Source organism: Bidens hawaiensis, unplaced genomic scaffold (genome assembly GCF_021521415.1).
Source record: "Bidens hawaiensis isolate Kalapana, Puna unplaced genomic scaffold, B.hawaiensis_p1.1 tig00000636_1, whole genome shotgun sequence".
In the NCBI taxonomy this organism is placed as follows: domain Eukaryota; kingdom Viridiplantae; phylum Streptophyta; class Magnoliopsida; order Asterales; family Asteraceae; genus Bidens; species Bidens hawaiensis.
The window spans coordinates 1,192,003-1,207,650 of NW_027491038.1; the positions used below are offsets into that span (position 1 = coordinate 1,192,003).

General features: G+C 35.8%; 1 protein-coding gene across 1 annotated transcript in view; it reads left to right on the forward strand.

Annotated features, from left to right (window-relative positions):
- Positions 1-15,648, forward strand: part of LOC143637252 (putative sodium/metabolite cotransporter BASS5, chloroplastic) — a 77,604-nt gene that overhangs the window by 43,863 nt on the left and 18,093 nt on the right. The window lies entirely within an intron of this gene.

A 15,648-nucleotide genomic window follows, 5' to 3' on the forward strand; every position in this document is an offset into this window, starting at 1 on the left:
CCCCGTTTGTAAGGGAAACAGTATCACAATGACTAAGTTAAAGTAGTTCACCAACCTAGAAATATGATCTGGTTAAGAGTAGTTAAGTGATGTTTATAATTATTAAACAATTAGTCGTGCACAACTAACGAGGGGTGTTACAGTTAACTCCAAGATACACAGGATCCGAGTGAGTTTCTAGTCCCATTTCTCTGCTATGTTTTCGGGGCTGTGTGCGGTTAGTTAATACACTTACCTTAAGTGGTAAGTGTATGCTATATGAATGTTTAATGAATGATATAGAAAAGGTTAAGAGTATGTAAGTAATTATATGAATAATGATATGAAGAAATGTATGTATGAATGTATGGTTTTATGGTTGTACGGTTGTGTGGATGGTAGGGACTAGACCCAAAATTTATATGAGATAGAAGGTGTAACACCCCGGCTTTAAGCGAAATACGCCCGGGTGCAACGTACAGATCACTGATAAGCTTGTAACACTGTTAATAGTGACAATATATTTATTTTATTTCATAATTTCGCAAGTACAAAAATAGTTTGATAATGAGACATAAAGAACATCACATCTAAATGAAGCAAATATTATTCATTGAATTAATCCTAAGGTATAACTAATTTTCTTGTCATGTCACTTCATTGTATCAACCTGCAGCACGTTTAAAATAATATATTTTGTCAACAACAAATGTTGGTGAGTTTTCATAAGTTTTTGCGTATATATAAAATGTGTGATTCAATGATCGTCATGCAATAAACATTCAAACATAATGTAAACGAAATCAAATAGTGTCGTCCTCCCGTTCATTTAGCCGAAGCCGCAGAAGTCGGGGAAATGAGAACCACCTTACGTAAACAACCGAAGTCGTAACGTTAGACGGCGCAAGTACGTCCCATCGGACCCTCCCACTATGTGTACGCGTTTGCGTAACTTCCACCATAAAAATAGTAAACACGTTGCAAGCAAGTTCACGTATAATCATAAACAATATGCAAGAATAATATTAACATGTACGATAAATGTGAATCGTTTTGTAAATAAGCGCATAACTAACGAAATAAAAAAATTTGTGACATGCTACACCCCAAAAATATTAAAAGAGTTAAAAAAGGGGTTATGAAAAACTCGCGTGTTAAGTAAGCGAGTCGAGAGCGAAAAATGCCTTTAAGCAAGTGAACCGACAAAGCTCGGTTCAACGAACGACCCTTAGATAAATAAATAGTTAGGCTTAAAAAGAATTTGCGAAAAGAAAGTAATTTGGCAAGGACGTTCGGTTTATGACAAAGAAATTTATAAAGAAAAAAAAACATATATATATATATATAGGGTTTACTAAAAAACGATTTTGGATATTTGATTTGTTAAGTTAACTTATTTTAGTCTTCGAAAAATAAGTGGGATATAATAAATATTAATTAATTTAGATGAGTCCAATTTGTTCCAACCGAACAATTTAAGAAAACTATTTTAACGAGTGGTTCGTTTTTTGGTCGGACACAAACCCGGTTATTGAGTCGGGTTTGTGAGTAGAAGTGGTATGTTCAAAAAAAAATGTTTGTTCTTGATTATTAGTTTGTAAAAATAAAAGTTGACTTTTAAACCTAAAATTCATAAACCAAACATAAGCGAGCCGATTACGAAGGATGATGTCTCCATGAATGTCATTTGGGTTATCATCATGGAAACAATCGTTATGCGTAATGACAAGAAATAAACATTACATGTGGATTGTATCACAAAAGGAGAAGAAAATAATACTTCTTGAGAAGTTGTCTTTTGAAAGTCAAACTTAGACTTGAGAGAAATTGACAAGCTTGAATGATTTTGAGTGTAAATTAGTTGTGCAAAGAACTTGTAGAGAATGAGTGAGCTTTATATAGGCTCAAAATCGTTAATAACAAGGTTAAAGTGAGTTAATTTGATGGCTAGTCAAGAGGCTAGTCATAAGGCTTGAAATCATTGATTTTGATCAACTGAATGTTTTATAACTCATTAAATGTCTTTGACTCAATTGATTAAAGAAAGATGATATAATACTTATAATTAAATTTGTACCATCGTAAATAATAAAAACAACATTGTAAACATAAACAACATCATGAACATAAATACAAAAGTAATTCACCATTTTATTAATTAATGAAGATTCGAAAGGTGTCGAAAATTTAAAAAGGGTCGGGTTTTTTGGGTTTCAAAAATGACGAATGTCACAGAAGGGACCAGACCCTAATAATATCTGAGATGGTATGTACTAAGTAAGTTAAAATATGAAAGTATGAAAGAATAAAAGTGTAAAAGTATGAATGTGCGTATACATATATGAAAGAAAGGTAAAAAGGTTATGTATATAATATGTATCTTCGGATACGTATATGTAAGTATGTGTATGCAATGTATGTTGCCTGATTAACTAGAATTCACTGAGCGTAGCTGACTTTTAGTATGCACACATGTAAATAGATTAAAGCAGCTGGTTTGGGGGAGACACGTGGCATGAACTGAAGAGGCCGGCATCTGAAGGGAAAGAATGTTATGATGTTTTAGTTTATTATGTTTTGTTTAGTTAAAGACAAGAAAATGTTTATCAAGACTACATTTAAAGTTTTATGTAATGATTGGTTGATGTGTTTATATTCCGCGAAAAGTTTTAATTCACTATAATATTTAGATTGTGTTTATGAGTAAATCCAACACCCAAAGTAGGGCACCGGGATCAGGGCCTTACATATTTGAAGAAGATTCATCCAAATCTTTTTAATCTTCATAACGGGTTGGCTTACGGGTCTCTCTTTTAGATCGGGCTCTTTGTGGTATTTAGATCGTATCAACTCCGGACCCCTTGAAACATCCTTGTCCTCAAGGACGTAATTAGGGGTGTTCAGAATTTGATTCAAATTCAAAACATTTGAAATTCGATTCTATAATTTATTATTCCATTCGAATACAAATTTATGATTCATTATTCGTTTCGATTCAAAATATGAATTCAAATTCAAATTAATATGTATAATTTTTTGTTTGGGCCAATTCCATAAATAATAAATGGTCATTACAAAATATTTAAACCTGGTAGTACATATTATTATTTCTTACTCCATACTATTTGTATTTTAATTTTGAACTTATTATCACATGGTATTGTAGCTACTTTCAACTAATATTTGTGTGTTTTACAATTATGATTTTGATTTTTAAATTTTTTAACATAGGTGAACTTGAATCAAATCGAATTTATTTGAATTCGGTTCGTATTCGATTTGAATTCGAGTTTCAAATACGAATAGAATCAAATTTCAGATATGGCATATAATACAAATAAGAATTTGAACCGAATAATTCAACTTTTATTTGAATACGAATACGAATAGTAGCAAAAAAATAAATTATTGTGATTATTCGATTTGATTAACTTGAAAATTCATTATTCGATTCGATAAAAACCCATAGACGGAATAACGTTGCCACTCGAATCGTACATCGGCATTAAGGGCGGACTCAACATTGCACCATGGTGGCTACCATTTGAGTATTCTGGTGTTATTCGGACCAATGTTAACAGACCTCCACAAGGGGCGCAACGCGGGTTACCTTGTTGCACCTTTTAACGATGTTGGCGCCAACGAGCTAACTGTATTGTTGTAAATTTAATCGGCATCTTATTAACCATCAAATTACCATTTTGTTGCTTATATTTACCAGTTGCATGCCCACCTAAGGTCACGTCTCCCAATCCTATAGTAACCATCTGTTTCATATGCACAATATTAAATGAAGACGATGTACCGCCATGAACCAATGTGGCACCCTGAACATATATGGATCCAACTGCAAATCTGAATTAGAAGGGGAGATATTGAATAACTCATCAACAATGGTTTCATGATCAGACTTGGCAATTGTATTGATGGAACTAGCGTCAATTGAGTAAGCATTGATATAGTGAAATCAACCTAGGCGAGGATGTCTGAACTCTAATGCCAACCATTGAACCACCAGAATGGTTCATCATCAAAGGACTCAAAAGAGAAAATATGGTTATGTCTAAGAGATCCATAGGGCGGGATTAGATCTAGTAAAAAGCGGTAGTCGTGGATGCCCCCATAAGAATTCTTCCAAAGCCATCTAGGCTAAGGCTTAATGAAAGCACCAATTGATACGGTTTTTTTGAGACAACCGCAAATCTCCAAAGAACAGAAGATAAAGAAGAAAGAAAACAAAATAATTATTCTCTGGTTATTATTAAAAAGTTCAACGATATTTTAAAGAAACAAGAAAAATAAGAAACATAATTAAACTTGGAAACAAATTCATAATTAAAATAAAACAAGTATTTTCACCCCCGCGTTGCGGCGGGGCGATGTTGTAACAAACTTTTGGACTCATATTTAGCAACCAAAACCGATGTTGTGACAAACTTTTGGATTCGTGTTCAACAACCAAAACAGGATAGTAAAAAGTAATTTACCAAACTTTTGTTACATAAAAAAAAGTTTTAAAAAAGTAAATAGAACAGTTTTGAGTCTTGCATGCACATCATGATCATACACTTTAAGCAAATATACTCAAGTGGAGGTGCAACTGCCCAGTGCCCACTTGATTAACATCTTTCATACCTCTCAGATGTACAACTTTGTAAACAGAATAAAACTAATGGAGGCCACCTCAATAAGTTCAAGCAACATGAGATTGTGTTCTTTATCCTAAATTCCTAATTCCAAAAATAGTGTTTTCAAGACATAAATGTTAGTCACCCTTAACTTTTCCAAAAGGACTTTAATGGTCAAAATATATCGAATCAGCTTTATAAAGTTTGTTTTGATGACCTCCACTTAGCAGCCAAAACAACCTGACATCATATCTTTGACCACCAGTTTGCCTTGAACATAATTTTTTCAATAAACTTTTTACCCTTATATATCGGATTTGAAAATCACCTAGATAGAAGACTAAAAGACATCCTATCATTGTGTCAAGCATCTATCACCGCATCTTCGCTACCACTACAATTAAACTTGACCAAATAATCATTTATGAACAACTGTCTACAAGTTCTATTCTCTCCTCACACACCTCCGTCTGCAGCCTCTAATCGCGCAACCTCTCCACTGTTGCTTCATCTTTCGAATTGGCTGAGACCTAATTTGACCCACCGTTCACCATCATGTCTAGGGGATTCGGTAAAATATAAGAATCAATAAAATAAAACATGAAAAAATGATAGATCAACAATCGTCACTTACTTTTTGTTAATTCATTGTTAGACTCATTATGTTCCTCTCCCAACAAAACATCACCTTCATACCTCCACCACTGCTACCATGTGACACTCTTACCAAACAAAAAAAAACGTCATTTTTTACTCATTACCTGGTTCACTCGTTATGCATAAATTTGTCAATTAGACCACCATGGCTGCAACATAGGTTGCAACTTGCAAGTGCGAGATTAGGGGGTGTTTGGGTGAGCTTTTAAAACTTGCTTATTTGCTATTTTGTTTGTTGAAAAGCAAAAGTTGTTTGTTAAAGCTTCTAAAAAAGCTTCAAAATGGAGCTTTTCAAAAGTTGCTTTTGCTTTTTGAAAATCAAATAAGCAAAAACACTATGTGAAAATTGACCTTTGGTCACACGAAAAAAGTGTGGCCGTAGGCCTTTAGCCACACACATTTGGTTCAGGTCATATGTGGCCAAAGGTCGCGACACCGTAGGTATGATATGGCCACACACAGTTTTTAGTGGCCTTATGTGGTAATAAGTGTGGCTAAAGGGTACAGGCATTAGTTGCTGGCCATCAAGAAGCCTCTCCAATAAGTGTGGCTAAACGGTAGAAAATGGCAACATGACTATTTCCTATGAGTGACCATTGCACGTATATAGCCACATGAATTAATATTTCAACCACATGAATTTTAAAATAATGTGGCCAATAGGGTTGTTTTAAGCTTGCCTTGTGACCTATACCGTGTGGATATAGCAAGGAAATGGCCACTTAAATTTAATAATAGAGCGACTAGTTATATGATATAGACACTGGATATTACATTAAAAGTGGCTAAATATGTTTACTTGCCACTCAAACACTCCTCCATAGATTATAGTGTGGCTATTGTCTCACTGTTTGTCACACATAATGCTTTTCGTAATTGAAAGTGTGGCTATTGTCTAACTTTTCGTCACACATATTGAGGTAATGAGTGGCTAATCATATCATATAGACACTGGAGGTTATTGTCAATGTGGCTAAAAATGTGAACTTGCTTGTCAAAAACTCTTTTGTAGTTTGTGGTATGGCCATTGTCTTACCTTTTGTCACACATAATGCTATTCATAATTTAAAGAGTGGCTATTGTCAAACTTTGCGTCACACATAATGAGGTACTGTGTGGCTAATCATATCATGTAGACACTGGAGGTTATTGTCAATGTGGCTAAAAATGTGAACTTGCTGGTCAAAAATTCTTTTGTAGTTTGTGGTGTGCCCATTGTCTTACCGTTTGTCACACATAATGCTATTCGTAATTTAAAGTGTGGCTATTGTCAAACTTTTCGTCACACATAGTGTGGTACAGTGTGGCTAATCATATCTTATAGACACTGGAGGTTATTGTCAATGTAGCTAAAAATGTGAACTTGCTAGTCAAAAACTCTTTTGTAGTTTGTGGTGTAGCCATTGTCTTACCGTTTGTCACACATGATGAAAGTGTGGCCAATGTTTTTGGTACCCTTTCGTCATACAAAAATGTTTTTGTTGTGGCTAATGGTCATTTATGACTCTAATTTTTGTAATTTCAGGTGTGGCTATTGTCTTACTTTTGGCCACATCTATTTAATGTGTTCTATGTGGCCAAATTGTGTGTAATTAGGCAATATATAATTATTTTTATTTTTTGTGCAGTAATATAAAACAGCTATAATCAAGCATGACAAAAAAAATTAGAAACAAATTATATTAACAATAATATTCACTTAAGCAAATGTATATCAAAATATCTTACAAAATACAAAAATAACGACTACCTATATACTAGCTAAGGCGTCGGTTTTCTTGGCATTGCTCCTTGTCTTCTGTTTGGTCACCCTGTCTATTGTTTTGTACATTGCCTTTGCCTTCTTGCCATCTCTGTCTGGTTCTTTTAAGGATGGGAGTGGTGGTAGCTGGAACAACATAATATGAAAAACAAATATGTATAATTAATGTCATATTTTGTAATTGAATAGAACAAAATAGTAGGCCTGCAAACGAACCGAACGTTCGTTTAACTGTTCGTGAACCTTTCACCGGGAAGTTCATTTATGTTCGTTTATCTTTGTTCAATTACGTTAGTTTAGATTATAAACAAACGAACATAAACGAACACAAGTGTTCATTTTTTAAACTAAATGAAAATGAACATAGATATTTGTTCGGTTAAGTTAAAAGGGAACAAACCTCCTGGTCACATAAGATTAGGTTTTCTAGCCAAGCAACAAAAGTACCAGCTGCGTCGCCAACAGTCACAATTTCACCTGCCTCACAAGGAATAATTGCTTGTTCCTTTATGACTTCATCAATACTAACTTTATAGCAAACCTCCGGGATTACTTTTCCATGCAACTGCTGTGGAACCGGTGACCAATGAACTGTACCACGTGCCACCTTGTTACGTTTGTCATGCACACACAAACAGCACTCATACACCTATAAAAAAGCATGTGAAATTAACAATGGATATGCCATGTTGAAGTCAATATATAAGTGCATACCCATGGATATGCCATGTTGATGGGAAATTAACAATGTTTTGCGCAGTACATACCTTTATTTCAGCAGGTGGGGAAGCTTCATCCGTAGATACATCAACTTTTTTTTACAGCTTCTCCGTTTTACCTAAAAACCATTCAAAGAATCAGCTTATGGATGGAAATCAATCAACAATTAAAGGGAAAACTGAAATTGCCAAATACTTACTGATGGTTTTTTCGAGCCGTTACTATCCGGAGTGTGGTGTAGTTGTGTTGATGTTTCGTCAAAATTGTTCTCTACAGGCTTCATTGGTAATATAAAAGAAATTGGAATTGTTAGACTTATTAGGTTATAAAATATAAAAACTGAAATTGCCAAATACTTACTGATGTCGCACTATGGGGATCGAGTACCGTTTGGTCAACATTTTTTTCCACAGACTTGGCCTGCAATTCGGTAATAGAAAATGAGCACGCTCACATTGGAAACGAATTATAAAAAGTACTGAAATTGTCAAATGCTTACTTATGTCGCGATATGGGGAGCGAGTACCGTTTCGACAACTATTTTATCCACAGACTTGGCCTACAATTAACTTATGCAAAATCAGCACACTCACATGGAAAGTTAATTATTAAAAAAAAATCAATCAAACTGTCCAATGCTTACCTGAGGAGCAGACTCTTGTTTCACAGCCTCACCTGAGGTTAATATGTTTCCCACAGAACTGGCCTACAAATTAATTTATTAGGTTATGGAAAATGAAAAATCACATGGAAATGTTGTAATAAACAAAGAAACTGTCAGTTACTTACTGTTGCTGGCATTTTATTTTGCGCCACAGCACTAGTACTTTGGTTAGAACCAACCTGATTGGGAACAGGATTTACCTACGAATTGTGACAAAAATAGTGCCAATTATGTATGTCGAATGCATTAATTAATATGTAGCATACGTCACTTACTTGACTTGTCGACATTTGCGGCAACAATCCTTCGAGACGTCTGAACCTGGCCTCAAATGCTAAATATTCCTTCTCACGGCTTGCTAGCATAGCATTCGTGGATTCATGTAGAGTCGTCAACCTGTTCACCACTTCATCTCTCTACACCGCCTCATACTCAAGTTGGTCAATCCGTTGCTTAAACGAGCCTTATACCCGACTCACACCCCAATATTTACATGTTATCAATCAGTACCCAATCCCTTTTACAAACCCACCTTTCTCTTTGCCAAGCACTAAGGTGACGGCATCTGAGCATGGTTCAAGTGTCAGGGCTCCGGAGGCGATCTGCTCCTCATGCTGAACCTGCAAGAAAACAAATGTCAAACTGCTGATTACTTACAAGCATAAAACGTCATATTTCATGAACTACTGTAAGTAAATAAAAACTTTGTAACGATTAGGTTAAAATATGTTATATATTTGTTCAAACTAGTCTATTACGCTTGTAACACGCATATGTACAAAAACATATATAAATATTCTAATACGCTAGTAACACACTTATGTATCCACATAAAGTGTTGAGACAAGTTAGATTGACTCAAGTTTGTTTGACACCAATATAAGGCAATGAATTGACTTTAACATGATTTAAAAAGTTTAATACTAAAACATACTAATTTGGTTGCCACGTCTTCGACAACAGCATTTTTGTATGCACCATCTTTGTCCTCCCTTGCTTTCATCCACATTAATGCATGACCGGGGATCTCACCTGGTTCAATTTCCTTCTTTTTAACCTTGTAAAATATTCAAGAGAAAGCAGCTGACAGTCATGCATTAGACACACAACTAACAAATCATTGAACTAGAGAGAAAGCAGCTAACGGTGATTACCAGTTTCTCTCGAAGGTAGGTATAACCTCATCGTCCCATGTGATGATCAAAAACATTCTTTGCTCGAGCTCCCTTTGATGAAGCCGATTTTTTCTTCAACCACACATTATAATCATTTCATTATATTTAAAAAAAACATAAACCATATATACTCGATCAATCTACGTTTGCAGAGTAGAGGATTTATACCTGAAACTGCTCTGATTGTGTGAACTCAACGAAGCGATCCCAGTCTTCTTGCCTTATCATCGTCCTGTGTCCCTTGGGTATCGCCTTCAGCTTCAGAGGGTTACCGATGTTCGGCATAATGTATTTGGCATACATTTTTCTTCGGAAATCCCGAAGAAGGTGTCCGAGTCAATTCATCACAGAAGGCCTATGACATGCCTCAATCTCAAAATATTTCTGCATAATACAATACAGTAAAGGTAAATTACTTCTCAAAATATAGTATGCACAAATAAAAATTAAGAATAACCGTTATTTGTTTCCACAGTTTATCTCTAAGCTCCTTTGTGACCTCCCTCCAACTTAAATGTCTCAAGCCAACTATTTCCCATACAACATCCCCTAAAAAACTTGCAAACTTTGATCTGGTTTGGCCAGTGACCTACCCAGACTATCAAACTCCACTACCAGTCTGACACCTCTAGGGTTTGCATAATCGGTACGTAGCTTAGGTAACCTCATCAACCCATTTGTAGGATTTTTCGTAGTAGCAAAACAAATGATGGGTTCGATAGCCATCGTCGCTATATCATCGTCTGCTTGATCGTCGTTGTCGTTGGCTTCCTTGCTGGAGTAGCTTTCAGTGTCTTCTGATTGAGCGTCGTTGTCGTCGTTGGCTTCCTCATCGGAGTATAAAACATGTTCTTCTTCCATTGTTTCATCTATAAGGTTCATCTTCGATTGTTCTTCTTCAATTGTGTCGTCTGATTAATTTGTGGAGTGGAAAAGTTTTTTAATAATTTGGAGTGTAATTTGATTTTTGGAGTGTTAAATGTAATTTGGAGTTTTTGATATTTGGAGCCAATATTTTGGAGCTTTTTGAGTTTTACCTCCCTTTTAATTAAGAACCAATAGATTATTGGCATAGTTTTTACTGCAGAGAACCTGTGGCTGAAAATAGACACTTTGATAGAAGATGGTTTTTAATATAAATTAAAGGGGATAAGCATGTTACTAGCGTATTAGGATATTTATATATGTTTATGTACATTAGCGTGTTACAAGCGTAATAGTGTTTTTTAACAAAGTATTTTTTGTTTCATTTTTAGATTTAACCAAGTCTTCTTTACGATTTAATAAGCGTATCACTAGCGTTTTCAACAAAGTGTTTTTTGTTTTTTTTGATTTGTTTTAAGATACTCCATAATTACAATTCTTTAAAAGTTTTCATACAAAAGACACCATTAAAACAATAAACTAAAATATGTAACCAACCAACATTAAAAACAATATGTTACAAGAAACTATAAAAGTAAAGCATTTAAAAGTTAACCAACCATAATTCAAAACAATATGCTAAAATATGTATCAATACAACCATCTAAACATGAAAGTAACAAATGTTACAAAAATCACAAATGTCACCAAATCACAAATGTTTCCCAAAGTCACCAAATCACAAATATTCCAAAAATCACCAAAACACAACGCGCATTCTTGCACTAATCAACTTTTGAAACTAACAAAGTACCTTCACTGATGTCATATTCAAATATGCACTTATCACAAATCTGTAAATCATTTTCCGCCCTGAAATTTTTCCATTTTGGTAAACAATATCTGAATTTCAGTTCCGACAATTCACCATGAAATTTCATTTTTTTACGACCTTCGGGATTGACCAAATTGATTAGCATTCCATAATAGGCATCAATCTTGGTAGCAATGTGACCCGGAAGACGCTGTGAAAAGCAAATTTCAAATATATTATAAAGTTAAAATTTAAACGAATATACTTGTAAATAAAAAAGAAATTTAAAAATTCAATTTACCAATTTGTTGGTGGCATTCATGTGGAAGACGATTTTAGAGTCATAATTTTGCTCATCAAGATGAATTGGGTTTTGGGAGAAACTACCTTGATTGCTTAATTAATAGTTGAGAAACAGCTAATTTGGACCATGAAGGATAAATTCTATGTCATCTTCATGAAATACATTAATATGAAATGTAAAATCTGATATGACTTCAAACACAACAAACGAACCACCTTTCAAGTTGGTTTGTTTAAAAACCTCATTCCATCCATCCTCTAGCCTAAAACTCATTCATTCCCAATGACATGAAACGTTAAACAACACTCTATCTGAAGCAATAAGCTCGAAAAGCAAATTCATGCAATTTTCACCAAATTCTTGAATCACGTACCACTCAGGGAAATCCTGTTAAACATGTTAATTAATAGACATCTGAATTTGGAAAAAATCATTAAAAACAGAAATTAAAACTTACCAAGTACAGAATGTGTCGGTTTCTGACTGGAATGCATAACATTGTACCGGATTGATCATTTACGTTTCTTTTGAAAGTAAACATGTTCAACATAGATGTTGACTTAACCTCAAAAACAACATATGTTTTAGCTTCTATACAACATTCTCTGATTAATTCAGTCCAACCGGTTCCAAAATAAAAGTCATCAAGTACTTTGATTATAACTACAGAAAACGTTCTACCACTTTAATCATAAATCAAACAACAGCCGGTATTCGATTTCATGTCAGCAAAAATTGGTTGAACAGCTTTAGGAATGAGCTATAAGTAACACAAAAAATGTTCTTAGAATGTATATGTTGCAAAACTGTAAAATGTTTCATTAAAAAATTAACCAGATAACATTAAAATACCATCCTACTCATGGAATCGCTATCGATATCTACCTGGAACTTAACTCCATTATTGAGACGTGACATTTTTATGTCAGACGAGTCTGTATGGCATCGATCACCGTCATCATTATCATGTATTATAGTGGCTATCATCATCATAATCATCGATCACCGTCACCATGAAACGGCATCATCATCAGACGTGCGGGTAATCAACGTTGTCATTGTATAGGCTATCGTAGTCGGCGTTGATCATACGGGTAACATATATCTCGTTATCAGTGTCATCATCATCGTCAACAACATCATCATCAGCATCATCATCAGCATCATCATCAACCTATTGCCACGTACGGGATGTAGTCAGCATCGTATGGGTTATCGTAAACAAAACGCCCAATATTAGAGATCACTGTCGGCACCATCTTATGAATTGTTGTAATCATCAAACGACATCATCAGTCGTACAGGCTACCATCAGTATGACCATCGTATACGTTATCATGGTCGTCGTCGCTCATACGGGTTACATGTCATTAAACATCGGTGTCACCATCATCATCAACACACACACACACATATATATATACATGTGTGTGTGTGTGTGCGTCTGTGTGGCGTATTGTCATATAGGTACATATAATTTATCATCATCATATATATGTGTGATCATCATCATAGACATCATGCTCATTGTACGAGCTACACTCACCATCGTATGGGTTGGCGTAAGCCAACCGTACCATATAGGTTAGCAGCATCATTATGATAACCACCACCAACCCAGGTTGTTATATCCATGTATTCATGTGGGTACCATTATATTAGCATCGCTGTCGTCATAATTGGGCCAATCATCATGGTCATCATACGGGATAGCACAGTCATCGTCTCATGGATTACATATCCGCAATCATACTACACACCACCTACTGCCACCATCCACCGGCCACATTCGCTACAACGACCTCCAGCACCAACCACTAACCACACACCACAACCACCCACCCACCACACCTCCGCCACCACCACCACCACCCACCACACCACCACCACCACCACCACTGACCTCCGCCACCACCACCCACTAATATTATATATATACATATATATACACCCACCACCACCACCACCCACCACCACCACCATCGACCTCAGCCACCACCACCACCGACCTCCGCCACCACCACCACCACCACCACTGACCTCCGCCACCACCACCCACCACCACACATCCGCCACCACGAACCACCACACCTCCGCCACCGTCCACCACCATCATGACCACCTAAACCCACCACCACCCACTAATATTATATATATATATATATATATATATATATATCGTACGATTAAAATTTAAAAGCACGCACCTTCTTTTAAAATGGTCAAATAATTACCCAAAATTCAACCTCGTAAGTCAATATTTCTACTGTGAAGCACAATTATTCCCAATATTCCTTAAAACCGTCGACGATTCGTTTATACTATGAAGCACAATCACAACCACAAGCCCGAGTGGTTTAATTATTCTGGAACGGAACCAAAATGAAGAACCCTAACTCATCTACTTCTGGAACGGAACTAAGGACGAAGCACAAGCACGATAGGTCTAAGAATAAAGATGGAACAGGTGTTAATTTATGATTTTTTTAGCGTTTTAGGTTTAAGTAATCTTAAAATGTAATCATTTGTTTAAATCATCTTATGTATTAAAGCGTTTTATAAGCGTGTTGTTGTTGTAATACATATCTTTGTTTTTTAAAAATCTATGTATAATATTAAAGCATGTTATAAGCGTATGCTAAGCATGTTATGGCTTTGGTATGAGAATTATCAATGTGATGTTTGATAAGAGTTTTCTGTTCCTTGTGATTCGTGTTGTTATCCCCTACTCCCATGTTTTATTGTATGTATGTGATTCAGTTGTCGAAAAAACAAGACTGATAAAGCTAAGCATCTAAACGAGAAGAGAGATAAAAAAGGAAGACTAAAAAAGTTGCTCCGGTGGTGAAAAAGGTGAAAACAAAACATGTTGTGGAAGCCGACTCTGATTCGGACCTTGACACAAAAATCGACAGGTTGTTGTCAAAGCGGAAAGAGGTGGAACACAGCACCTCTGACCCGTACTTTCAGCTTCCGAAAAAGAAAGCCATTAAAGAAAAGAAGCCAGCCGAGTGGGGAAAACCTTTTGTTGAATTTGTAGACAAAAAATTAAAGAATAGGTGTGCACCTTGTAATATTGTTGATGCAGTGAAGGCATTGACCACTGCCCAAAAAACTTGTGTAGAAGAAATGGGTTTCGGGTCAATGTTAAGACTTCAAGTAACCCAAACTCCAACAACTTTGGGATATTGGTTTCTCATGAACTATAATAACCGTTTAAATGAATTGAACATTGGGAGCGGTGTTATTAAGATAACACCACAAAAAGTACATGAAGTGTTGGGGATATCAATGGGCAAGATTCATGTTTTAGACAAGAATAGACCAAGATTGGGGGAAGATGTAACTACAGATTTGTTCAAAAAGCAATTCCCGAAAAATTCAAGAATAAGTATAAAGCATGTGAAAGACAAACTGGTCGCGGATCAAGGAGTTGGTGAACTGTTTAAGATTAATTTCCTTGTGTTGTTTAACACCTGTGTAGGATTTGTGACAAAATCAACAACAGTCAATCAACGATTCATCACCACAATTGATAAAACCTCAGATATTCCAAATCTGGACTGGCGTAGCTATCTTATTGAAAACTTGAAAATGACAAAGGAAGAATGGAGAGATATCAACGCTCAATACAACGGTCCGATCACTTTCCTTGTGATGCTTTACACGCATGAATACCAAAAAAAATATGGTCCATTTGGGACTCCCGTCACAACGCCTGCAGTCAACTACATAACAACAACTACTCTTAATAAGATGGAAAAATACTTGGAGAATAATGGTCCTCCCTTAGAAGAAGATGCTACTGAGGTTGCTGCTGCTGTGACATTTAGTGTTGACGGGAAGGGGATTGATGTGGCTGCTGATGCTCCTGCTGCTGTGACCATTACTGCTGTCGGGAAGGGACTTGATGAGACTTCTGTTGCGGCTGGTGCTGATACTGCTGCTGTGACAGTTAGTGCTGCCAGGAAGGGACTTGATGAGACTGCTGCTGCGGCTGCTGCTACTGAAACAGATAATGCCGATCAAACAGCTGAACAAGATTTGGATGATTATGTAAGCATTTATTCACCTTTAAGTT